The 27,229-nt window shown below is 35.9% G+C and overlaps 1 long non-coding RNA gene across 2 annotated transcripts in view; it reads left to right on the top strand.

The window, feature by feature from the left end:
* The window catches only part of LOC140683622 (uncharacterized), a 201,923-nt gene that overhangs the window by 50,749 nt on the left and 123,945 nt on the right, over window positions 1-27,229 (top strand). The window contains exon 1 of one of the 2 annotated variants that reach the window (XR_012054807.1): window positions 12,595-12,859. The exons of the other annotated variant lie outside the window; for it this stretch is intronic. This is a non-coding gene — a long non-coding RNA (uncharacterized lncRNA). Of the gene's footprint in view, window positions 1-12,594; window positions 12,860-27,229 lie in introns of those variants that run through there. 2 annotated transcript variants of the gene reach the window in all.

Here is a 27,229-nt window from a genome sequence, read left to right as displayed (position 1 = left end):
GAAGTGAAATGAATAACAATGAATTCACCTCTAATAGTTTTCCCATTACTCTGACCTTGCAAAACTACACTGTGATTTATTTTTTGTTGTATGAATTTACTTTTTGTTTTACTAAACACTTGTGTTGGACAGAATACAAAACAAAAATCAGATGGAAATTACTAAATTAATTAGTAATTAACTCTATTTTACACAGAACACTAATATGAGTTTTGTAAACCACTCATGCTCTGGTCAGGAGTGTTTATCAACCTGTGAAACGGAATACTACAAACCTGAGCTCACTCTGTGGGGTCTTCCTGAATCTTGGCAGATTTGCAGTTGTGAACAAATCTGTATGGTTTATGTCTCAGAGTCAGAAAGCCACATCCAAAGTTGTGTGCATATTCCTTCTTCCATCACAGGAAAAAGAGAGATTTTCCTGGCATAAAATGCTCTCTTCTTACTTAGAAATAGCTTAAGAAAAATTAAAATAGGAAAAAACCAAAACTACCAAAATACTATTCTGAACCCCTATAAGATAATAGTCCTTGTAGTAATAAACTACTGGGTGTCTTGTTACAGTAACAATTTTCTCTTGCCATTATAAAGCAAAAAAGTCAGATAAAGTTCTTGAAACGTGCAATTTAGAAATAATTCATTATTGCACCAATTTTTATAAAGTTCTCTTTTGTTTTATGATGACAGAAAAATTCAACAATTGTGTGTAGATAGAGATTAAATTTAGCCTTAAGTGAAATTTAACCTTAAGTGAGACTGAAATTTTCCTGGGATTTTGATTTAACACTGTGATGTTAATGATATTTAAATCTCTGAAATGACAGTGATTTCATAAAGTCAGTTAATTTTTTGAAATTCAAGCGTTTTCATACCAAGATGTTTTGGACAGTTAACGATAACATCCTAGACAGATCTATGCTTTCGACCTTCTGGACTCCAAACGTGAAAGTATGAAAACTTGACTCAACTCACACACAAAATTCTGGTTAACACTCAAATCATCTTTGGTCCTTTTGTTTCAGAACACCTGGTAGATGAGTATATCACTAGAGAAAGAGACTCCTCCAACTTTACTGTAATTGGAGATGATTGCTAGACAGAATGTCACAGTACCATCAGGGGATACCCTGGGTGAAGGTTCACTTCAAACTGCAACCAAAGCCACGACTTTCACATTTTCTAGGCAACATGGTAGATTTCTGCTTTCCACAAAAACATCATGTTTTGTCTCATCTCAAAAGTATTTTGTTTTTCTTTTTAAACTCTGAAGTGAATCCTCTTTGGTTTTTTAGAGCACTTCATGATGAGACACTGCTTGACCCTTGACATTGATATAAGTCAAACAAAAAAATGATTGCCATAGAAGACAAGACTAACCCAAGAGCTATTCTTTCTAATCTATGCTAGAAAGTTTAAACTGTCGACCAATCAAGCAGGCAAGATTTGAAGGTTAATCTGCTTTTCAGACTCTTGATATTATGACCTTTGTATTTTTCCTGCGGCCCATCAAAGACCACAGTTGCTGCACTGGACTGCATACAAAATCAGGCCCCCCAAAATCCTCCCCTGTGGCAGTGCTTAGGGTTAACCTGTGCATCTCTGCAAAAAGGCATAACATTTCACTATGCACTTATGACAATTATCCACTGGAAAAAATCCTTATGTGTCATATAAGAGGTCCTAATGATAAAAATGGTAAGGTGTCCAACAGATGACTGTCAAAACTCAGGGTTCAATTGCTTCTTGTCAGAGTCTAATTTTATCTTAGATTATCTGTTATAATATCTAATCAAGCTCTAATGGCACAGAAAGTGCTACCCCCACACACTTAAAGAGCTTTGTGTCCTCTTTAGCCTCTCACAGGAGAGCTTTCAAGCCATATTTCATATGAATTTCTTATTTCCCCAAACCATTTACCTTCTATCAGAATAAATCTTTTGATTTTTGACTATAGACTATAGAGAAAGTAAAGTTACCTTTACTTTTTGTCAGATTTTATTTTCCTTTTTTCTTTCCTGAAATAGATATTACAGACAGTAGCAAGAGAAATAATTTTATTGGAAATTTTACAGCTAAAATGTTTGTGCCTGGAAACACAACAATAGAGGGATTAATCTTCAAGTGGGATTAATTCTTCTGCTATTTACTTTACAGACACAGTAAGAGAGTTCTGGCACCATAGAGTTTAAATTTAAAAAAAAGAACAAAAAAAAGCCAAAGAACGAAAGAAATGAAAACAAGTTTCTCTAATTTTAACAACAGAAAGCTTTCTGCAATGGATATCAAAGAACTGCTAAAAATTTTGTAAAGATAGAACCTTCACTAATGAATAATATAAATTTGGGTGGCAAATCATTAAATTTTAATTGCAAAGGTAATGATGTAGAACCTTATCATTGTGGTACTAGGAAAAATAAGGGTGATTTTTTTTAAGGTTGAAGTAATATATTTTATTGATAATTTTGATTATTACTCATGTAAATAATTATTTGAATGTATTTGGTGCTTAAAAGAGCAATGAGGTGACTCCTTTATTTTATAATATATTATGTTTCAAATCTGTATAGGAATTCATAAAATAATAAATGCCAGAGATAAAGAATGAAGTAGGCAATGAAAGTAAACTGTAAAAATTATGTAAAATAAAGAGAAAAAAACCAATTTTTGAATCAATTTTACTTTTTTTTTTTAAATTAAAAAGGTGACCAAAGTTCATGAAATTTTGTTTAGAAAGTTATTTAGAAAATGCAGTTTTTTAGTATGGAAAATAGAATATTAAGGATTCAAGTTCTTCAATTAAAAAAAAAAAAATCTAATTTTAAGAAAGAGAAAAGTTATTTCTAGTTTTCAAAGGTTCAAAGAAAGGAAAAAAACGTACAAATATGGCCAAGCATTAGGTCAGACTGCAGGGGAATTATACAGAATCTATTTTAAGAGATTTTTTTAAAACAAAAAATCAAACAATCATCTGAGTGGTAAGTGTATTATTGACACTGTCTAAAAAAATTTATTTCTTTAAATTCTTCATAGTTCTTTGATTGCATTTTTTTGCCAGAACAAGGAACTTATGGAGGAAAGGGAAAACTGAGGGCAGTGGTCACAAAAAGGCAAATGGAGAGTCTAAATGCTGATCAGATATCCCAGGATAAATGTTTAGTTCTAGAGATGAAATGAAGTTCCCATGCAAGAATCTTTCTTGCTTTCTTTTTCTGTAATAGTTTCCCAAGTGACTTTGAAAAATTGATGGTGCAGGTCTTGATTGAGGTTTCAGTTTACTCTCACCAGTCTCGGCAGCACATGTATAGTGATATGTCCAGAGTTACAGATATTTCACAGAATTCGTGTCTCTCTCCTGCAAACCTGACAGAGGCAGCTGCAGGGCTCTATTGGGTTTGTGTGGCAAAGTTTTGGCAGTGAGGGAGCTACAGGGGTGACTTCTCTGGGAAGGTGTCAGAAGCTTCCCACGTACCTGCCAGAGCCAGCGCCAGCCAGCTCCAAGATCCACCTGCTGCTGGCCAAGGTCAGAACCATCAGCGACCATCCGGTGGTAGCACCTTTGGAACTTCAGGTTTAAGGAGGAAATAGCTGCAGAGGAGCAACTGCAGAGGAGTGAGAATATGTGAAACAACCCTCCAGAAACCAAGTTCAGAAGTGGGAGGAAGTGCTCCAGGCACCAGAGCAGAGATTCCCTTTCTCTCTGGGGACGTCAACAGTGTAGCAGATTTTCAGTCTTTTATCCCGGTCAGAAACACAGCCCCACAGAGCTTCTTACTCACTCACTCCTGGTGGGATGGTGGAGAGAATGATAAAAGTGAGAACTTTTGCATTGAGACAAAGACAGTTTAATTGATAAAGCAAAAGTCATGTGTACAAGGAAAGCAAAACAGGAAATTCATTCACCCCTTCCTATGGTCAGGCAGGTGTTCAACCAATCCCAGGAAAGCTGGGTTCCAACATGTGGTGGTTTGGGAAGACTAACACTGTATCTCCAAACGCCACCTCCTTTTTCCTCAGGCAGAGAATTTGGGACTGAAGCTGAAGAGTAGGAATTGTTTTTATTTCTCAATATCCTACTTTGACAGTGACAAAAAATTACTTTCCCCAAGTCTGTGCTGGCTTTTTTGCCGTTGACAATAATTGATGCATAATCTCCTTGTCATTATCTTGACCCATGAGTCTTTCATTGTATTTTTCTCCTCCTATCCAGAGACAAGCGCCTAGGTGGGCACTTGGTGTTCAGCCAAGGTCAGTCCACCAAAATCCCACTGAAGTCCCCACAAGTAATAAAGAATTCTCCTTCCAACAGAGATGTTAGACCTGAGGGCTTAAACTGACCAACCCCTTGCAGAGCTCAGAAAAGGTGTCTTCAACAGACCTTGTATCACTGACTAGCTGCAGGGAACAAAATTTAGTGTTTCTGGAGAAGATCATATAGATGCAGGAGTTTTCAAATGAAAGTCTGCCAGTTTTGAAGCCTGCAAGTATATTTTACCAAGTTTTAAAATAATAAATTCAATGTTGGACCAATGGTAATGAAATGCTTCTATTATTTCTACAAAGTTGTCTCAGCTTGAAAACTTGAGACAGTTTGGGGTTGTGTAGTGATCTGTTTTGAAATTCTGAAAAGATGGGGCTGCATTCATTCCCAAATGGGTTGTCAGAAAAGCTTCAAACAAAGTTTTTTGTTGTGCTGAGGCAACAGTAATCTTAGCCTTACTTTATTTCTGACTAACCTGGCTCCCAAAGAGATCTCAAGGTCCAGAAAAGACATGAAAATAATTGGTAGGTTGTAAGGAAAAACCATATTCCACCACACTGCACCTCCAGAGAGAGTGTTTTCTGCAAAGTTTAGTAGCGAGCTGAAGCTGTGTTTCATCTAAATTGTGGAGAAAAAGACAAGTTAGCATAAAAGAATGTATGTCTGATAATCATACAGCCAGTCTGAAGGGCCTTTTATCTGGGTCTGTGGATTCCCATATCTGTATGCTGTTGAGGAGGTAGTTAGAATTTTGATTACAGAATAAAGCACCTCCAGAAAGTGCTATATGCAAATACTGAAGAGCATGGGTCAAAGTTTTATGCTTCCTGGGACTGCCTAGCATATTAACAGGTCTGGGGAAAAATGACTGTGGTTAAAAATTAATAGCACACTGACAAGTATGATTTAAATCTATCCAAATCTAAATCAGTCAGCTCTAGTAAAATCTTCAAATCCTTAAGAGGTAACCCATAGCCAGTGGTGTCAAAAAGTGCTATGAGGATTGAGAAATTAATCTGCATTTCTCTCACATAGCAGTTTTGTCCTTGTGTGAAAAGTAAGTGAGGGATTTTGTTGCCCTTGTGTCTTTTATTTAACCTCCATTAGCACTGCATGTAGTAAAATGCTACTGTGTTAAATAAACATTACTTCTTTTGAAAAACAAATTAGATTGCAAATAATATGTTAAGAGCTGACTGAATTCTTCCTTCCCATTCAGTTGAGATAAATCTCCTTTTTCTTCTGTCAAGCAATTGTTGCTTGGAACATCCTTATGTTCATCAGAAAGTTGGATAAATCATTTTCAGACACTGAACTAACTGGAAATTGATTGCTTCCTCTAACTGGCATTTATGGTGCAGCTGGGTCATCTTAATACCATGGCACTTCTTCTGTTTGCTAAGTAGGTGACAGAAACTTCCATAATTGGAAAGCAACAAGGGAGTTATAGTTATTTACAGAGAAAATATTGGGAAGTTTTGAAAATGTTTCCCCTCTTCAGCTGCTGTCCATATGTTAATCAATCATCTGACCTTACGCAATACAGCAAACCAATCTTGATTCAATTATTAATGAAAGTCCTTTCTGAAAGTTCTCTGCCACCTCTGTGTATATTAAAAAAACATTGATGGCACTATGCAATACAAAGATTGCAGCGATAAATCAGGCTGTGGAATGAATGGCAACAGCCATATCTGCCTCTAGATCCAAAATGTCATCTATTTTGTTATTTTCTTTATGGTAGCACACTGTATGTGTTAAGTGCTTTGCTTTCAGGAAGGACAGATGAAGATCCTATTTAAAGGAGTTCAAGTTGAGGACAGGCCAGTAATAAAAAGATTAAGGAGAAAAGAGGCAATAGTAGGTGATTCATACAAATATCAGTTGGACACTTTGCTGCAAAAGTGTTGGGCTTTTTTTTACAGAAGTTTAAAGGTGAGAGAGGTGCTTACTAGTAACTTCAAAACACTTCAGTTGCATTAGAAGTTTATTTCTCTGGCTGATTCATTGTAATTTTAACCTGTAATCACAGCCAATTCCCAGTTGTTGCATTGCTATTCACTAACTGCAAACTGGAAATCACCAGCTTCTGTCTCAGCTTTAGGCAGGTGTATTTTAAACCTGTTCTGGTTTGGACATGTGTCCTAGCTGCTTCCAAACCAATATTAGAGATCTTCTTCAGAGTGAATGCACAGTTTTGAAATATTTCAACTTTCTCCATTTTTTTTGTTTTGATTTGGTTTGCAAAATGATTTTGGTACATAGGAAGCAGACTTCTGCCAGAAGGCAATAAATGAGAAATTTCTGTCCACATGGGTGAATAAAATTTGCTGTCCCCTAAAGGAGAACAGAAGGAAAGAAATAATATCCAGGCAGTGAGACAGCTTTGAAATACCCAGAGGGTATACTTGGATCAAGGGGCCACAGTGATTTTACCTGAAACACGCCCTTGAATCACTCCAAATTACTTCCTAATATAAGCATATCCTTTCTGTGTCCAGTATGGCTTCAGGAGGCTTCACTGCTCTTGTTTACCTAATGTATACATTGAATTAATAGTGCTTAATAAAGATGGAAAGATAGAAAATATATTAAATTTACTGATTCAAAGTGCTTTGAAAACTTTGGAAATTAGTCTTGTAAAATGGCAAATCATTACCACATTAAATAAATGCCTTATTCTCTTGAAAGCCAATGAGGTAAATAATATAGCTATTTTAACATTAAATATTCAAAAGCATTTATTATTGCTTAATAAAGAAGGCAATAAGAAAGAAAGAAGGAGTGCAAGTAAGCTACTGCAATGCCTATGGCAGCTCCAGGGTTAGGCAAAAAGTTAGTGTGCAAAGAAATCTCATTATAAAGAGAAACAATATTTGCATTTTTACTGTTTCTTTTGTTCAGTGTTATATTTTAAAAAAAGGTAATCTATCAGTATTAGATATCTGATTTGGAAATTTAATTTAAATTGGTTTCTCTTTCCTTTTCAGCTCACCCATTTTTTTATTGGATTTTATAATAGCATAATCATGTAAGAAGAAAAGAGCAAAACTGGGTAATTATATGCACAATTTTTTAAAAATATAGTAACAATAGCAAGGATGAGCTGAAAAGTGCTCATACACTATTATAGTGTCAAGGCATAGTCCACACATCAGGAACAGTCAGAGGATTAAAATTAATGAACAACAGATACCACTTTAATATTCTAGATAATAAAAGACAGATAGATATTGGGGGTGTGTATATACATATAAAAATATATATATGGTTACCAAAGAAATTGCAGTACAGGTTGGCTTCTTGCTCCCTTTCCTAGCATATGTTGTGAGCACAGATTCAGTGTCTGCTGCAGATCTTTCCCGCCAGCCACCTCATACACTCACAAGAGACACTGAACCAGCAACCTTCAGGCTCCAGAACAAAAGGAACTGCTTTAGCTTGACCCAAACAACCAATACATACGCTGCTGCTGTCAAAGAAAAGGTGTTGCTCAAGTGTGTTCTATTTATCACAGCTATTCTTTCCTGATCCAGATGAGATTCCATTTGGCATTTCAATTTTTATAGCTAATAAAAATTCTTACCTTCTTTGCACAAACCAGAAATAAACCACTGCTTAGTTGTGCATCTAGAGAAGAGACTCAAAAGAAAACATCTAAAGCATTAATGCAGTGGACACCTGAAGATGGGACTGGATTTTAACCAGAGCCTTGCATTCTTCACTTTTATACTGTAATCTGACTTTCAGTAGAGGATAATTATTTCCCTAGACATCAATCTTTACCACATCCAGAAAGACACTGAATTTTAATGGCTGAAAATTAAGGGGTTTTTTTCAGTTCTTCTACTGCTTGGCCCAAAATATGCTCTAAAACATGTAAGCCATAAAAATTCTTTGTAATCAGAAAGCCAGTTATATTAGTCATCTGAGACTTAAAGCAAAGCAAAAAATTTAAATAGCACATTGATTCCAAAAGATATTAATTTTAGAAATTTTTATCATGTAATGTCAAAATAAAGAATTTAAAATTTTGCAAAACTAAATTTCAAAGTCGTGAATTTCACTTTGCTGAAGTTAAACTATAATAAGAATGGATTCACTGTAGGTCCTTTTCCCACCCATATAATGTATTTTTTCCAGGAAGTATATTGCCTTACAAGAGAATAAAAATAACATCTTTCTGCAAGTTAGTACTTATTGAAGGCTGCTTAGAAGAGTAAATTGTTCTAGATTGGCACAAAAGCTTACAGAGTTAAAGACCTAAAGTTTCTTCCTTACAGAGAGATTTCCCCGTTAGTTTTAGTGGCAAAAGAATCCCTTTCATTCTGTTAAGAGTATATTTAGTTGATCCAAATAACCTACTCAAAATATCTCAAGGAAGAACACTAATTACATAGTGATGTAAATATGTTGTTTCAACAAATAGGAACAGAATAAAGCTTCTACCACCCACATAACTGTCTAATTAGAATTCAGCATGTTCTCCCTTTCCCTGTGATTGGATAATATTTTAGTATTTTAGTTGCTCCAGGTCTTTCCAAGTTTTTAATGCCATTTTCAAATTATTGAAAGAATTTTTTCATTCATTGACTTCTCAGTTTTCAGAAACTGTGACGTTTTGCATTAAAGACTGCATGACCAACTTCATAGCTAATTAACCTGAGGACCCCGTGTCTTAAGGTTTACTTTTATTCAAATTCAACAATAAGACTGAAACTAGGAATAATTTAGAGAAGGAACATCAGAGGCACATTTATTAGATAAACATATGTTTGCACATATATGTATGTGTGCTCCTATATGTTCAAACTCAGTTCAGTTTTGTTCTCCTTCAACAGTGCAAGTATTAAACTAAAAGTATTTAATGTCTTATTAAATAAAATTTTAACATTTCCTGCATGAAGTGTCTTTAAAGCAGAGTCCTCCTGCTTTGCTAGACTCCTTGTTGGAAGTTTAGCTAAATTTTGCCAATCTTTTCTCAGATTTTCTGAAGTTATGAACCAACTGCTTTCAGATCAGTATTTTCCCACTGTGATCTTTGGCAGATATGATTGTTTCCATAGAGGTGCTGCGGTCTTCTAACCCCCTTTATTTTCAACTCCTGATACTTCAGTCTGGGGAAAAAAAACCCAGTTGTCACTCTTGGCATTATTTCCCAGACTGAGAAATAAGAAGGGGGGGGGTGGTGAGAATTAGTCATTATTTGCAGCTGATAGGAGGGAAATGTTAGGTACAGGTGGGAGTTCCTCATGTGAGTACAGGGAATGTGTGATTGGCAGGCCTAGAGTAGAGGTGACGTATTGGTGAGTTCACCAAAACTTGAGAAGAGGGAAATTTCACAGTGAATGGGGTGATATGAATACTTTCCTGCCTTTGGGATTATTAGCCAAACTTTAATTCATCTAATCAAACTCCTACTCACAGGGTCATCCGAGAAAGATCATAATGAGGGGAAGATAAAATTTCATCGTTTCCCCAAACCCAAAGTCTTCCCCCAAAGGAAAAGCATACTGGAAAATCTAGTTATTTTGGAGCTTTTGGAGTTGGCAGTGCAGTGAGAGTAAAAGGACCATTAGTAAGCACATCAAGGCAAGAACTGGCAATTATGCTCAAGACATCTGGTTCTGTTAACCAGCCAACTTTTCTAAATTTCTGTAAAAAACCAGAAAAAAAAAATCTTGGTGACTCTAGAACTGACCCTTACTCATTCCTTTCCCAGAATTGTACTTTCCAAGATTGTCGACATTTCAGAAGTTTCTTGAAGGACACCAATTTCTCTTTTGTTCTGTCAAAAGTTGTACCCCATCCAAGCAGTTCCCTTTTGAGTGCTGCTCTTGGTCTCAACAAGCTGAGGAACTCATTATTTTCAGAACAAGATAAGAAAGAGAGGAGACATGAATAAAAGCAGCATGGAGGGATAAGACAAAAGCATAAAGGAGATTGTAATAATCTTTAAGTGCCTCTATTTAGACATGCTTGTCCTAATGTTACAGACCCCCTTTTACTGTCATGTTCTCAGACACATCACACTGAAAAGAAATCAGAAATTAGTAGCTTATCACCTCTCAAACACAAAAAAGTCACACAAGAATTTGCAACATATTTATAGTTTCTTTCAAAGGAAATATCTGGTTGCATAGAAAAGACTATTCTTATGGCCCACTTCACCTCAGAATACACAGAGGACTGTGGAAATGTTACAAGTTTGGATATTAGGAACTGTATTTGTTTAATTCACATCTCTAATATAGGGAAACAGAAAAACAAATCCAAATTATAACTAGCTTTCTCTCCTCTGCTCATTCCATTACAAGGCTCATAAGTTGCCTAAGCATTCACTTTGCAGCCAGGTGTGACCTAAGATCTTCAATACATTTCTAATGATCTTTTTGCTTAGCTTGAATATTAAAGAATGATGCACTGAAATTTTCATTATAATGTGCAATGAAGACATTTTCAAGAATAAAAGTTTTTCTGGTTCTTTATTGTAAGATTTTATTCTGTGAGTTCCTGTTAGCCTTTGTGTACCACACTCAAAAACGTATTAGCTTGCTTAATGACCTTTATTTTTTAAGGAGGTCTCTTAAATTATCCCAAGGCATTTTAACAAGAATATGGCAACTATGTATCATAAAAATTGAACTGTAAATGTTTCAATTGCATTCTTTGTTTTGTTTTATTTCAACAGTCTTCTTCTGGTGATTGTGATATTTATTTCTACTTGTAAAATAAAATTAATACTAAGAACCCTCTGAAAATAAAAAATTGACATTAAATATAATCTGCATAAACATTCACCTGGACCATATTTTGAACTTTTCTTACATACTGGGAAATATTCAGTGTCATACAATGGAAAAATGAATCTCATTACGATTCAGGCAATTCGGTTCAAGTTCTTCTAACATTGTAGACAATCTACTGGATAAGATTACAATAATAAAAGGACTCCAAGTATTTGCAAGTTTTCCACTCCTTTCAAAATACTAAACAAGAATAAGTCTAGACTAAAGACTACCTATTTTTCTAAGCCCTCTTCTTCGTGAACTTGAACATATTTTCTTGTGTGTTTTAGAAGATAAGCAATATTATATAAAAACCATGTAAAAGCATGTATGTAACTATATATATATGTATATTTATAAAAATTCACTTTGGAAACGCTCTCGCTTTCAACTCCACAGTCAAGTATATGTTAAACAAATTGCAGCTCTTTTCCAGTTTGCAGATTTTGTTGTTGGTGTTAGGTCCAACATTCCTGGCTTTTTCTTTTCTTCTTGTTGAGTTAAAGAGTTCCTTCAATCAGTTTAATAAAACATCCAGTGTTACTCTTTTCTGGATCTTCCTACCATGCCAAAATAGAGGGAGCAGTCAGCCTTCTGATTGCCTTTGTAATTTACAAATTGTAAAAATGTCCCTGTAAATTGTCTGAGGGATGCACTTGAAATGTCCTTCAAGGTATAACCTAAATGTCTGAATCAGATTAAAAGCTCTTATTTTTTCTCTTTTATTTCTCTACATGAAGATAATGCTCTGGGTTCATAGTGTCCATCAGTCTAAAGTTTAGTCTGCCTAACATGGCCTCACTGTTTGTTTACATTTCTGAGACCACAATTGCATAACAGAAGGAGATGGAGATGGAATTTCAGGTCTCTGAGCAGTTACTTTTGGAAGCCAATAGAATCCTGTTAGATCCTGTAAGGCTTGGAAAAAAAAAAAAAAGGAATAGAATATCCATGTTTAAAAAGGACATAAAGAGGAACTGTAGAAATGGAGATCAGTCAATAAGTTTTATTAATTTCCTAGAAAAATATTGCACAAGGATAATCAGATAATTTGTAGGTACCTGGATAATAACAAAGTGGTGAATAACAGCCAGTGAAATTTGTATCAAAGCAGTCTAGCCTTTATTTTTTCATAGCAGGGTAACAGACTTTATGGGAAGAGGAGAGGCAGTCATGCTAACATTTCATATTATTCCACTGCCATATATTTTCAGTTTTTTGACTGGTCTTGGTTTATTTCCTCTTATGCTGCATTCTTAAAAGTTTGATATGGAAACATCATTTGCATCGTATTAGGTAATATAGGTGGAAAGATGTTTGCAAGCTGACTATAAAGAACAGTTTTCAATAGTTCATATGCAGAACATTAAGTTGCACCAAAATAGTCCCTGCCAAGATATATCTTGAGTGGAACACATCAGTATTTTTATGAATAAACATTAGGATAAGAGTTGATGTATTAAATCTGTCAGTAACTGAGGTCAAAGGCAATGTCACTATATTGGGATATGCAAATAAAGCCAAAAATTATCTTAATACAGGAGAGAGAACTCTCAGAAAAAAAAAATGCACCATTTGGTAGGAACAAGTGCAAGATGCTATTCTCAAATGAGAATGATCTAGCATATGAATAGAGGATTGGAGAGAACTAACCAAGATAACGCTACAAAAATGGATTTGGGGACATTAGGGAGTAAAAACCCTGAATTTTATTTAAAATCTAGAAAGAAATCAGTTTTCTTTCTGAGGATATAAAAGCATAAGTAGCATCTCCAGAACTCCTGAATAAATCTTTTCACTTTTCTTGACAGAGGTGAGAATTCTCTAAGTGGCACCATGCTTCAGTGGCTTTAGTTAATATTCTGTTATAAAATCTTTAATTAATTTATTTCATTTGCTATGTTTTTGTATGTACTGCTATTGTTTTTCTTATTGTAAGATGATTATTTTGAAGGTTTTTTGTTTGGTTGATTGAGGGGGAGGGGTTGTGGTTGTTAGGGTTGTTTTGTTTTGGGCTACTTTTTTTGTTTGTTTGGTTTGGTTTTTTGTTTCTTTTCATTTGGTTCAGTTTGGTTTGGTTTGATGTGCATTTTTTTTGTTTATTTTTTAGGTTTTAGATTGTTTTATTTGTGGGGGCAGTTTGTTGACTGGTTAGTTGGTTGGTTGGTTAGTTGGTTGGTTGGTTGGTTGGTTGGTTGGTTGGTTTTTTTGGTGTTTTTTTTCCCCCACTATTTTGTCTGCAGTGGCCTAGCACTATTTTTAGCCATAGTTTTTGTCTCAGAATCAGGACTCACACAAACTTGCTTCCTAGTGTTTTGTCCTCTCTTTTGCTCTCTTGATGTTAATAAGAAAGTGGGAGAAATGTGTGTTATCAAAAAAGGATTTCCTCTTACCAGCAGAAGTTCATGCATTGATTTGTCTCAGAAAAGACTAATTAAACTTACAAACTGCTTTAGCTGTGAACTTTAAATTCATGTATTGAGGAAAATCTGCTTGCATACCCACAAGACTATTTTTCCAGGATATACAAATATTAGTGTATCTTCCTTTTTTGTCTGAGGAAAGCAAGGCAGTTTAATGGCTTTTTACCTTTTTTTTTTTTTTTTTTTTTTTTTTACCATTTTGTCCAAAAAAAGATATTTATTGTGTATTCTGAGGCCATATAACGAGGTACACTCTTCTATCACCTCTTAGGTATTTGGATCTTTGAAAGGCAGAACAGCTGGAGTCGTTTACTCTCTGAGGAGCCATGTAATAATTTTAAGACTGACTTTGAGTCTTCCATATATATACAAATTTTTGTACTTTTACACTTCAACCACTTGAATATGCCTCCTAAGAGAGCCTACTATGAAAACCATTTCTGGATTAGATTAGATTCAAGCTCACCATTTATAATGCATAAAAACCTTTCATAATAGATTTCTTTCCTTTCTGAATTAATTCGATATTGATGTCAAGAAGATATGACACATGACGTAGCTTTTCACTCATCAGAGTTCCTTGAAAGCTTTCAAACCCCACTTCTCTAACATGGAGCTATTCTACAGTCCAGACATAATGACATGAATAGTATTTGCTAAAAAGTCATAGATGCTGATACCTTTGTAGTGGTGAAAACAGTGGGCGTATAGATAAAAAATGCTATGGTTTGTGGCTATGTTTATTTTAATTACAGAGCAATGCCAAGGTTTTCTTTCTGGCCTTAAAGCCAAATGGCAAAATTACAGCACATTCATTTTACTAATCTCTCTTAGCCTCTGAAATAGGGTGGCCACGTGCAATGTGCCTAATGAGAATAATTCCTGGCCCAGGCTGCCTTCTCAAATACACCTGTTATTTGAAAGTGCTGGTCGTCCTGAGTTAAAGCAATTTCAGTATTTATCCTCTACACTGATGACTGAGTTCCAGTGCAAGGGCCTGTCCTCTCACACTAATTTGCTCTTCTGAGAAACTGAGATGGATGGAAATTTGGTTTGCTGGCTGGATATGGAACTGGAAATGATTTGCCTTTGACACTGAAAGAGATACCTCGGTTTTGTTAAATTGTTTAGTTAATAAATTCATCTGACATGTTGATTTCCAGGTTTAGAATGTGTTTATCTTGAAATGACATGTGCAGGCTAGGCTGTTTTCACACCACAGATTTTGTTAAGGTACTATAAGATCCCTTAAATAGAATTAGCTATCCCGACATTCTGTGCATGGTATGGCCATAGATTTAAATGAATATGTAAATTGCATCTTGTGAATTGAATTATAGAAAGATGCTATAAACACTCATTCCTTGTCACTTTGCCCAAGATTTATCTTTAGCATCTGCTGCTCATTTGCTCTGCCAGGCCAAGGACTTTGTGGATATGAAAAGAGTACTATGGTTCTTCCTTTGTATTACTGTTCTTGTGGATTTATACTATCAAGATTCTTAAATTATACTAAGAACTTTAATATGGTAATTACAATTAACTAAACAAATTAAAATGTGTTACTCAGCCTGAGCATAATCCTTCAGTAATTTGAGACACTCAGTATTGCTGTGTTCTGTCCCTCTTTTCAAAACACATTGAATTCACAAATGTTACTCTAGATTTCGTACTGCATTTATTTGCTGACACTGGACTGAAAATTTATGAATTTTCTCAAACATAGATTCAAAGGTTATTTTTAAAGTTATCATGTTTTATGTTCAATGATATTTTGACACAGCTAATATGCTTTCGGCAAAGGGCAAAACACCAAGAAAATCTTTTTATTTATATTTAATTGAAGTATTCCTCCAGGAACTTTTGCTGATGAAAGGCAAGCCAGGTTTTGCATTTTGTTTCTGTAGCAAATTCTATAGCTATACAGTTAAACCTCTAATTACCATGCTTTCTAAACTGTTATTTTTTTCCCTCAAGCTTGAAGATACTGCTTCTAATCCTGAGAAAATAAAGAAGCAGAGGGCTTCTTTTTTTCTTCTTTCTCCTCTTTTCTCTTTATTTTTTCCTTCTCCTTCTCCTTCTCCTTCTCCTTCTCCTTCTCCTTCTCCTTCTCCTTCTCCTTCTCCTTCTCCTTCTCCTTCTCCTTCTCCTTCTCCTTCTCCTTCTCCTTCTCCTTCTCCTTCTCCTTCTCCTTCTCCTTCTCCTTCTCCTTCTCCTTCTCCTTCTCCTTCTCCTTCTCCTTCTCCTTCTCCTTCTCCTTCTCCTTCTCCTTCTCCTTCTCCTTCTCCTTCTCCTTCTCCTTCTCCTTCTCCAGTGTGCTCTACACTTGAAGTGATAGGTTTCTTCTTTTTCTTTCTGTAATATGCACATTTTGCTCTTCACCTTTATTTCACACTTTTAGAGTAGAGAAATAAGATTAATTTTCTGTTTGTTATTATTGGATATCATTTCACCAAAGAGAAAGCTTCCCAAGAACCCCACTGCAGCACTTTTGCAATCTACTTGCCTGAACAGAGATTCACCACTTGAAGAAGCTCTTTTCTATTGTCACAGACACGTGCACATTCCCTGAAATATTAGCACTGCTCATCTAAATACTACATAGAAGTTCTCTAGAGCCCTCTTTTAAAACATTTCTTCCTTTTAAAAGGAGAATACAAATGCAGAATTCTAATGTTCCAATGTTGATGTGATCCATCAAAAATCAGTGATAATGAAATCAGAGAAAGAAAGAAGACTCTTGTCCCAATATCCAAGTCTAGGTTATACATTTTTACTTTAGAAAAAGATGAGAAATGGCTTGTTCTTCTGGGCCCATGAATTCTGGGGGTTTAGACTATGTCTAAAGTCTTAGGGGAAAGGTTCAATGATCCAGAACAACTGTTGTTTTCCACACTATCCTGATATGTCTGACTAAGCTCAGGTTTCCCAGTTCCCAGGCAAGTTTTCCATCCACCCGCGTAAGGCTTGGAGAGCATATGGCAGCCCCACCAAGAGCAGCAGCTTTCACAAAAACAGTACTCTTGCTCTTCCTGCCAAATAAAGACAAGAAAATGCATCATAAAACGTCAAGTTTTATGATGTATCTTCTTTTACAAATATGTAAGAATGAAATTCACCTTCTGGCCACATTTATACTCTAGGCATCTAGTCTAAGCAGGTCATGAGGCTTCTCTTCATGGTGAAAAATAAGAATTAAATGCCATCAGAAGTCAGCCCATCCCATTGTAAAATGGTTGGAACAAATGATCTACTACAAATTTTTATCTCTCCAAGATAGAGTTTAGACACTTTAATTTTAAGATCAGTCTTCAGAGACCTAAACTTAAGAAAGATGAGTCTTACTTTTACAGGGATTAAATTAACAACATGAATATGTAGTTTGGGGTACCATTAGGGTGAGATGATATAAAATTAAATCTTTTTAATGGTTTGCATACCTTTTTTTTCCCCCTAAGTTTCCCTCTTTTTTGAGATGTCAGGATATTGTAAATGCACAGTCTAGAGCTGCAGAATTGTGTGGTTGCTGGAGGCTACAGCAGACTCATGAGGTTGCTGCCATGTATTCAATATTTTTCATTTTAATTGGTTATCAAGGAAAATTGGATTTCCAGAATACGAATGATTTGTTGTTTTCATTGTGGCTCACTGAATAGGTGTATAATTGTCAAGAATAGTTTTGTATTCTGTGTCTAGAAATAATGAGTCTGCTCAAGTCTCATTTCTCTCTGTTACTTTTGTGGGTTCTATCATATACTAACCATCCAATGCATTTTAATTGTGATCTGGCTCTGAATTCACCACATTAACTAAAGGTTCCAGATTTTAAAGCTTTACAAAACCTGTGATTTTTATTTCAAGGTTGCATTATCAGCATTTCTAAACAGTTATGTGATATCTGATAAGGAATCATCTCCAAGAACAATTTGTCTTCCATATAATCAAACTGTTTTACAGGCTCCCATCACAAAGAAATGCTGTGTGCTTTCAGACCATCAGCACTTGCTGTGATTGAGAAGTGGATGATATTGTAATCTCAGAGTCAATGGGAAGCTGAAGTTGTTTTTTGAACTCCAAATATTCCTTTGATGTTAGTTTCTTAAGTGAAAACTTAGAAAAGGAACTTGCTATTGTAAGCATCTTTCTGAATCATGTAATCTGTTTTTATTGGTATATGTTGTCTGGAAGGTTTGTACTCTGGATTTAAGTGCAATCAGTTTTCCCTTTGAAAGTGTCTGTTTGTTGTTTGTGTATTGAACTCTCTGTTCAACAAAGAAAAGATTAACTTTTCCACATTACTGGAAAAGCTTTCTTTTCAATTACACTCAAGCAGCAGCTCCACTTCTAGTACTTCATGTCTAAGGACAACTGATTGATGTTCCTTTTTTGATAAATTGCATATTAAGTGAGGAGAGACACCCAAAGTCCCATGCTCTGCCAAATTGTCAAATTCTACCAGATAATAGTTCATAATTTTTAACAAAACCAAAACCAAAACCAAACCCAAACCCAAACCCAAAGCAAAACCAAAACCAGAACAAAATCCCACTTAATTTCTTTGGCTGTTCAGAAGCAGTTTTGCATGATGAAGACATGTAATCATGACCATCAGTGTTCCTTCTTTTATCAAAATTGAGGAAATGTATTATGCATTTTGCTTGCTGCTTCTTTTCTTTTTTCTTTTTTTAATAATTCATCTAGAAACTGTTATAGGAGGAGCTAACATGATATATGCAATGAAATTAGACTTTTATTAAGATATTTAAATCTATTTTTTCACAAAGTATGTATATATATGTATGTATATCTTAATGAGAACTAATATTTAATCTCCTGTTATCTGGCTGCCTCTAGATACATCTATCTGAGCAAATTAAACAGAGAGAGGATGGTGGCTCAGATTTGGATTTTAATCATTCACAGTATTAAATTGTCCTTCATCTAGTTTCAGATTATTTCCAGGAGTCCTCACCTGAATAATTCACAGGCATGCTTTGAAACATGATATAGATCAGACATTATTTATAAAAGGTGATTTGGATGGCACCAACCTGTTTTGGACACATAATTATACCACAACAGTTGAACTCCAGGTCTTCAGAGTTCAGTTATAATTTGTAAGTTTTCTGTGCTCAGTAAGTTTGATTTGGTTACCCACAGACCAGCCACAGATGTTCCACTAGGCACTGCCCAGCCCTCAGAGCTGTAAAAGGACATAGAACTCCACTGGATTCTCTGCTGCATCTGTGAGCAGCCAGGAGATGTTCCATATAATCTAGTGTACCTCAAATTATGTTAGATATTTATGTGAAGCCATCTGAATCAAGACCTACACCTCTTCAGGGTGAGATGAAAAGCTGTTTAGGTTCCGCTAATTGTACAGTTGCAAGGGTCTCAGATGATACCAGACCAGTGTTTGGCCAACTGAATGTGTTCTAGGAAGCTTAAGTATTTTTTCTCAGGCTTTCATAGAATTTAGGACAGTTTAAAAAGGACTAAATTAAGGTGCCTTTTCAGGAAAGGAATATATATTTGTAGGTTGGCATTTTGAGTTGTCTGTTTTTACATAAGATGGCATCAATCTTACAAGTACTCTTTGTGTCCAGCAAATATATTCTGTGCAACTAATTCAGAAATAGGTGCCTATTCTGCAGATATTCAGTTATTAGTCTACTTATTGCAAATCAGTATAATGACTTCTTTTTCCAGGAATACAGACAGCATTATTAAGCTGCTTGTTTTGCCAGTATACCGTATCACTTACAATCATATTAATGTAGCCAGATGTTATTTATATGTACGTAGGTCTCCTGCTTGCTTTGGGAATCACCTGTCCTGCCACTGGTACTCATCACTACTTCTGATGACAAGGTAAATCGCTGCTTGCAAGCCCTGACACTTCCTTGCAGATTCTTTTTTATATTTACCCACAGTTTTCCACTTGTGTGACAACCTGTGAGTATTGTGCCTGTGCCTTTTTCAATCCTTAGACGTTTTCCAGCTTCTCTACTAACTGCAGTGGCTCTGTTGCCAGCTGCTCCAACAGAGGTGCAATCTTAAACTGGTTGTTATATTGTCTACTTGGGTTTGTTGCTTTTTGCTAATATCAGCATGGGATTGAATTGGAAGTTTTCTGGCAGTTTCGGGCTCTTTTATACACACAGTGTTCCTGTCTCTTCTCATTTATTCATGTGAGGAAATGTGTTAGGTTGCATGAGGGTCTCTTCAGCTGTTTGAGACTTATATTTAGTTTAAATTAAGCATGGGATCTTCTGCTATCTTATGGGTAGGTGCACATCAAACATATAAGGCTTTGACTTATTATTTTTACCCTTTTCAGTCAGCAATTCCAAGAATTTATTGTCCGCATTTTCAACTGTGAAAATTTCATTCGTATCTTCTAGGATTCCTGCTCAACCCATACAACTCTAAAATCTGACAAACCTGAGAGTAAAATGAGATAATATTCATGTTAAAGATATCTTCTTTAAATTCTGGAAGTTTGGAAGTGTCCTATAAGAACCTTTCTGTCCACATATTTATCTCAGTCTCTCACAGGTATCAGTCCTTCATTTCAATGACTCATGGAAACTAATAATACTGGCACCCTTGTCTTTCTGTCTTTTTTTACCCCATTTGACTTTCTCACAAATGGGTAAGATCAGGAGCCATCATGCACCTATTCCCTTATCTTAGCCTTGAGAAGACAATTGAACTCCAGTGCTTCCTGTATATCCTCTGCATCTTTGCTTTAAAAAGAAAATGAGTTCTTCCTCCTGCTGGGTTCCTATCCCCATCTACCCATTTTAGGATGAGTGAAAATAGGCCTCCTTGAATCTCCTACCCCATCTCATGTGTACTGAAAATGCTATCTCATCTGTACTGAATTAATTCCTATGTTTGGAATATTTTATTTCATTCCTTATTAACAAATATTTTCATGATTCTGTGAATGACTGTATTATTTTCTTGAATGTATTATGCGTATACATATGTATAGAGACAGATACAGTGTAAATTTGAAATGATTTGCAACTGGAAACAGGGTAAGGTGGATAGTGTAGGATTAACTCTGGCTCAGAATTAACCCTAAAGACAGTATGTACTTTCCCAGTCCCACTGTATAATGTCCATTTTCTGTTAACTACCCCAAATTTCCTTCCTCTTCCTCTTTGGCTGGTTTGTTTGATTTTTTCTCATACTTCCAGGGAGGAAATTCATGTTTGTATTCTTAGCTCCACTTGACAGCAACTAGAGTTATCACAAAATCATAAAGTTTGGGAAAAGGCCTCAGAGACAGTGCTTAATGCTGGTTGTATGCCAGGCAGGTAACTCCAACATGGAAAAGAGCACCCCTGGAGAGATATATGATAGACTGGGTGAGAGTGAAAATTCCCATGTTGTTTCATATCAGGTTCTTCAGGTACCACTTTATATGTGAGAGGCTATCGGGCCATTGCATTACTGTTTCCTCATATTTCAAAAATATATTTTGGTTGTTAAGATTCAACTCTATAAGCCTTACTTTTAGTTTGACCTTTTTCAGAGCCCACACCATGTCATATTCCACCTAATTAGCTGTTTCTTCAGAGATAGTTTGTGAGTGTGTCTCACTTCTCAAGTTTTAGACTCTAAGCCTGATTTGATGAGCTAATGATCCTATTAGCAGACTCAGCATGGTAGTGACATTTTCAGGAAGAGTATATAGGAGAAGATTGGGAAATAGTTTGTGCTTCTTACACATTGCTTATTTTCTTCATGTTCCATCCTTCAAAGAATCAGCATGATGACATTTTAAGGATAAATAGAATAAAAATATTTTATAACTGGGTGGCAACATTCTGATGATTCTCAGTTTGCTTGGGAAAACTGCTCTTGAGGTCAGCATGTCTTGCTTCATTCCTAATTATCTAAGGAGTTTCTGGGTGTTTTTACTGTTTACAAAATTTTGCTGTATTTGTTTTTATTTGAACTTAATTGTGACTGGAAATGTTCCTCCTATCTCCTATTATGCCAATTTTCCACAACAATTTTTATGAAAAATCAGGCTCTGACTGTAGCAGCTAAGCTGTGGCTTGAGCAGCTAAGAACACAATTGGTATTCAGGGATATGTTTCCAAATTTTAACTATTAGCTCTGCAATTAGAGTGAGAGAGTTTTCTTGTGGAAGATAGGAGTAGAAGTCAGAAGCTACAGGGAATAGAAAGATCTGGAGATAAATACTGGAGATATTTACTGCTTTGATAAAATCTGTGATTTTAATCAGTCTTCTACCACACTCGAATTCCACTTCTGAGCAGTGGTGGGGATATAGAGTGTGTGAGCAGACCTCACAGAAACTATGATGTGACAGTCTCATGGTTAGCAGATATGAAAGTTGAAGCTGGATATTTCCTGTTAAAAAATATTAATATACTACCTACTGCTATTATCAATGTTATCAAAAAACCTAATAAGTAACAAACATCTATATTAAACATCTATATTAACTCCTTATGTTCACCGTTTCATCTGGTCATGATTTTTCCTAATTACTACTGTGATTGAAGGAGTAATTATAATCCACACAGATTTTCACAAGAAAAATAATCTTAACGTGAATCTAAATTAGACCAAAGCATTGATGAATATGGAAAATTAATTAATTAATTGTCCAGTATTTTCAAGTGCCTGGCAATGCTGATTGAATAAAAGGCACTGGCTTATGACAAGTCCGGCTTTCCATGTTTCTAATGCAACTGTGATTATTGCATAGTGCCAAAGCATCACAAAGAATTGGTATTATGATAACACACTTTCAATTCCAAAGGACTTTTAAGTTTCTGACATTAATGACTATATTTATTAGTCTTCTATGTTAAAGTCAATAGTGTAATATAAAAAAAATAAGATGAGGCACTTTACCCTTCTTTCTTTAAAACAAACCTATTTAGATATTTTAAAAAATTGATTGAAAAAGAGAAATTGAAATCTTTTAATGGTCTAGTACTCTTAGAAGACATCATCTTGTTTAAAATTACATTTTTCTCCTTTCTGTAGTCTTTATACCTTACACTGCACTGATAAATTTGTAGAGCTGTATTCAGACTGTTCCCCAGACAGCTTGTTTACAAGCACTTTAATATGACTGGCTATGTACTTCATCTTTTGGACTTGCACTTTGCCTATCCTCTGTGCTACTTCAATGTCTCATGAACAAATAGAAATCTGTGTAAAAACAAGACAAAACAACAAAAAAAAACCTCACTTCTCTAGCTTGTCTTTTTTTTTTTTTTTATCTTAAATCTATTTTCTACATATTTTCCCTTGAATTTTCTTTAACTCTTGGCCTAATATTGTAAACTTGCTAGATGTACTCTTTGGAATAGTACTCAAGGTCTTCTCAGTTCACTTGTCTTCCCACATAATTTACTTCTATTGTATGTTTCTCTTCCAGAACACCTAGAGAGCTCTTCGACCTTTTATTTCACTCTTCTTTTTAACCTGAACTCGTTATTACCTGGCACAATGCTAACATTCACAGAAGCATATAATAGAATGACTTGGGAGGGGACCTTAAAAATCATCTAGTTCCAACCCCTCACCATAGGCAAGATTGCCACCCACTAGACCAGCTTGCTCAGGGCCACATCCAACCTGGCCTTAAACACTTCCCGGGATAGTGCAGCCATGACTTCTCTGCACTACCTCCTCCAGTGATTCATCAACCCCCCCCCCCCCCCAACCCCCCGGTAAAGAATTTCTTTCTAACCTGCAGCCTAAATCTCTCTTCTTTTACTTTAAAACTGTTCTGTCTTGTCCTATCACTATCTGCCTGTGCAAAAAGTTGTTCTCCATCTTTCACCTAAATTCCCTTTAAGTGATGAGACATCCTCAAGCTTCTGTAAGAGAGGTGCTACAGCCCTCTGATCACCTTTGTGACCTCTGCCTCTCCTCTAAGAGATCCATGTCTGTCCTGTTTTGGAGGGCTCCAGCTGGGGTCTCACAAGGGCAGAGCAGAGGGGCAGAATCCCCTTCCCTGATGTGCTGGCCACTCTGCTGTTGATGCAGCCCTGGATGCAGTTGGTCTCCTGGTCTGCAGCTGCACATTGCCAGGTCATGCCCAGAATTTCCTCCTCCAGAATCTCCCAAATCCTTCTCCACAGGGCTGGTCTCAATGAGTTCATTACTCAATCTCTACTGATGTCTGGGACAGCCCCAGCTCTGGTGCACCAGCCTGGACTTGGGACTTGAATCTCCTTAGATGAATGTAGGTCCTGCTTATGGAGCTTGTCCATGTCCCCTGGATGGCATTGCCTCATTCTGTTGAGACAACTGCACATCTCAGCTTAGTGTCATCTGCAAATTTGCTGTTATCATGTTTCTCTAATTCTTTGCTTGTTTCTTCTACTCTTCTCCACTCTGCCCCAAACCTATAGCACTGCAGGGAGTTTTTTGACCCTAGTCCAGAAAGGACCCAGTTATCTGCTGTCATCTCTGCAATATTTGCGCAATTATTTTCAATACTTTATGAAATTAAATATGGACTAAATATTGTTTAATATGTAATAAAATTGTCACACATTTTAAAAAATTGAAGTAATTCTCCTTTATTTAGTTATTAAATCTCTTTCTTTCTGTATCTGTGCTTTTCAGTCAGTGGGAATGGGCATTTAGGAAAGAGGAAGTATGACAAAGTGTTGTTGAAGATTTGCTGTTGATAATCTTTCTAGCTATCTCATCCAGCATTTTATTTCATGTTTCAGATACAGTAGATACATCTCCATGCAACTTTACAATCAATTTTAGCAAGATATCACTCCAAATATTGTTTAAATTTACTTGTATTATACACTATGAAATAGTCTTTGCACAACCTACTGAAGGTTTGCACTTTTGTAGCATCATTTTCCTCATACCTTCTTTATTCTTGAAGTATTCAAATTATGTTCAACATTCTTGCAATGTAAAAGAAAGCAGCTTAGTTTTTATAAATATCTATTTCTTCTCTTCTAAATCCTGACAGATCTGATCACATTTATCAATTTTGTCTTATGGTGTAAATGAAAATAAAATCAGAGAACATGATCTTTACTTTTACTATTCTTCCAGCTGTACCATTACTTAGCAAGATATGTGGATGGAATTTGAGCAAATTTGTTAAGATTATTAACAAATAGTTGTAAAATCAATCCTTCCATGGTGTTTTCAATTATGTAATTACCTTATTCATTCTCTCTTCACTTCATTTTCATAAATGATGCCTCATCATGTATTATTCTAGATGTATTTGTCTAATCATAGTGCTTCAAAAATTTGATTGTTAACTGGAACCCCACTGTGCTGGATGCTGAATGTATGTGGATCAATAAGGAAGCAAACCTGCCTCTACTATGAAAAATATAAGAATAAGATGAAAGACAACATATTGACACAAACAGATGGGATAAAAAACACAAAAGGAAACCATTTTTTCCCTATTTTATGAGTATTACCTGACTTTACAATTTTTATTTTGAAAATGTGCATTTTATTTTGAATTGACTCATGTCTAGTCTGAGAAACAGACATTTTAAAAAAACTGCATTGGTTTTACATTTTAAAAAAGTATGACTAGTTGTTGCTTATGCTTTTAAATCTACAGGTATGAACTCTGATACACATAAGAAGAACTTTTGCATTAAGAGGACATTGTCCATTGCCATAATTGGCATGGTTTTGGCTGCATTTTACTTGTGTGTCTTCAGCTAATGACTTTCTGGTCCATGCCATTCTACTAGAGGGACAGGAATAAGCCACATTTTGGTCTATACTTGAGCTACCTTGGGAAAACAGATATTTTTGATGTGTCTTTTAAATGTTATTTTATTTCACATATCTATTTTTTGCTGGAGATACTTTAAGCCTGTTTTATCTTAATATTTTCTGAATTTGAAAGTATATTATAATTCTTACGTCTAGACCACTACTTTCAGTTCTGTGTATGCTTTTAGACTTGTATTAATGGGCCCAATATGGTTAAAGGCATGGCCTGGTTTTTGGTAGCAGAGGGGCCACAGAGGTGGTTTCTGTGAGAAGGTTCTGGAAGCTTCTACCATGTCCAGCAGGGCCATTCCTGATGGCTCTGAAGATGAACATGCTGCTGGCCAAGCCTGGGCCTATTGGAGACATTTGGTAGCACCCCTGTGATAACATATTTAAGAAGAAAATTTTAAAAAGTTGGGTATGCGTTTTCTCTAGCCAGAGAAGAGGAGGAGGTGAGAATATGTGAAAGAAATGACATGGAGACACCAAGGTCAGTGGAGAAGGAGGGGCAGAAGGTGCTCCAGGTGCCAGAGCCGAGATTCCTCTGCAGACCATGGTGAGACCATGGTGAAACAGCTTTGCCCCTGCAGCCCATGGGTCTGTGAGGAATGCAGAGATCCACCTGCAGCCCGTGGGGATCCATGGAGGATCCAGAGATCCACCTGCAGCCCATGGGGAAGGTGCTCACACTGGAGCACCAACACCAATGACAATTCACAAACATTGCTCTTCTGAATCCTGTACAGACCACACTTTGGAAATTGCCATTAGGATGGATTTTGTGATCTTTGTCATGCTTCTGATCAAGGTGAGGAAGTGGTGAGCGTAACTCTGAAAATGCAATCTGTTTTAAGCACTGATTATTATAGAAACAGCACAGATAACTTTGGCTCACTTGGACATCCCTGCATGAGTACTCATTGTGGATGACTCCTCTCAGGCATAGAATATGTTAGGGAGGGGTGGGAAATGAGCAAGGTCAAATCTAAGTGTTATGCTTGCTCACAAGTAGAGTTTTTTTAGGTACGGGAAATTAGGTATAGAAATTATATGTTTGCTATCCACATTAAATCAAAAGCATATCTTTGCTGTATATGTCTAGAGTTAGCTCTTGGATATTGTAGCTGCTCAGGGCAAGTGGTGTTCCTGTCAATTTTCCAAATAATCCGTGCCATTAAAATGATGAGACTGTCATCTCCACTGGTTGGTGGCAGACGACCTGGCTCTTGAACAGCTGTATTAATCCAATTTGAGGTTTTCACAGTTTGTGAGATCTCTGTCCCTATGGCCCATCTACCAGGAGTTAAAATGGTTCCCTGGAAACCCATCTCTGCAGTCAGTTAAACCCAAGATGTTTGAAATGAGACAGTTTGGCTCAATGAATTGCATGTTTCTGTGTAACTTTATTTTGTCAGGGCTTATTTGACTAGCTGTACACGTTGGCAGCTGCTGACAGACAAATACGTTATCAGTGGTCTAAACAGTTTGATTGTTTTAACAGTGAAAAATGAATTGTACTTGATGCATTTTTCAAGTGTTTCAAACTAAACACTCCACACTACAGAAATGTGCCTGATGCATTCACAAAACCTATATGCAGTAATTGAAAATATTCATCATCATTCCCCATTTCCTTTCTCATCTCTGTTCTGTTTTGGGAAGATTTTTTTATCAGAGATAAACTGTAATGTGGTGTTTTGGATACAAGTAATGATAGAAAGAGAATTATATGGAAATCTGTTATCAATTTCAAAAAGATAGTATACCCCATTTTAATGGGAAATGTAAATTTGAGACTGGATCTCCTATATCCCAAGCAAAGTTCCAATCCAGATTGTGGTGTATGACCATAACCATTCCTATACAATTTTACTTTCAGACATCTGGTTTAATAACTCATATTTGCTTCAAATAAAGAATTAAAATATATATAAATTCAAATTACTGGGGCATAGAGATATTTTCTGCTTGGCCTG

Source organism: Taeniopygia guttata, chromosome 3 (genome assembly GCF_048771995.1).
Source record: "Taeniopygia guttata chromosome 3, bTaeGut7.mat, whole genome shotgun sequence".
Lineage (NCBI taxonomy): Eukaryota > Metazoa > Chordata > Aves > Passeriformes > Estrildidae > Taeniopygia > Taeniopygia guttata.
Note: the sequence above shows the minus strand (reverse complement) of the source record. Positions and strands in the feature narration are given on the sequence as shown.